This window comes from Camponotus vicinus, unplaced genomic scaffold (genome assembly GCF_025532165.1).
Source record: "Camponotus vicinus isolate PSW18456_S1 unplaced genomic scaffold, iyCamVici1.0 SCAF_36, whole genome shotgun sequence".
Classification (NCBI taxonomy): Eukaryota; Metazoa; Arthropoda; class Insecta; order Hymenoptera; family Formicidae; genus Camponotus; species Camponotus vicinus.
The window spans coordinates 15,001-15,447 of NW_028141974.1; the positions used below are offsets into that span (position 1 = coordinate 15,001).

The 447-nt window shown below is 55.3% G+C and overlaps 1 non-coding gene across 1 annotated transcript; it reads left to right on the forward strand.

Annotated features, from left to right (window-relative positions):
• The first annotated feature begins 56 nt into the window (after positions 1-56).
• LOC145969595 (5.8S ribosomal RNA) lies at positions 57-211 on the forward strand. The gene has a single exon (XR_014438192.1). It is a non-coding gene; the product is annotated as a 5.8S ribosomal RNA (ribosomal RNA).
• The last annotated feature ends 236 nt before the right edge of the window (positions 212-447 follow it).

The following is a 447-nucleotide window of genomic DNA, read 5'->3' on the forward strand; positions in this document are numbered from 1 at the left end:
AGACCACGATGGATGAACTGTGAAGCGTTCGACGAACGCGACGAATGAAAAACGATTACCCTGAACGGTGGATCACTTGGCTCGTGGGTCGATGAAGAACGCAGCTAATTGCGCGTCAACTTGTGAACTGCAGGACACATGAACATCGACATTTCGAACGCACATTGCGGTCCACGGATACAATTCCCGGACCACGCCTGGCTGAGGGTCGTTTTAACAAACCTAAACTGCTTGCGCCCTTACGCAAGCTGACGAGCCACGGCGTAGCCGTGAAACGACGAAATGTCGTCGGCTGTCGTCGCTGTGCCCCCGTCGCATTGCGTAAACGGCGTACGAGCGATCGTTGGACGTTCGCCCGAGAGAGACTAGAGCCTCTTTGTCACCCTCCCAGTATGTATTGGCGACGGGTTCGACGAGAGGCCGTCGTCGATTGGCGTCGTCTGAAAT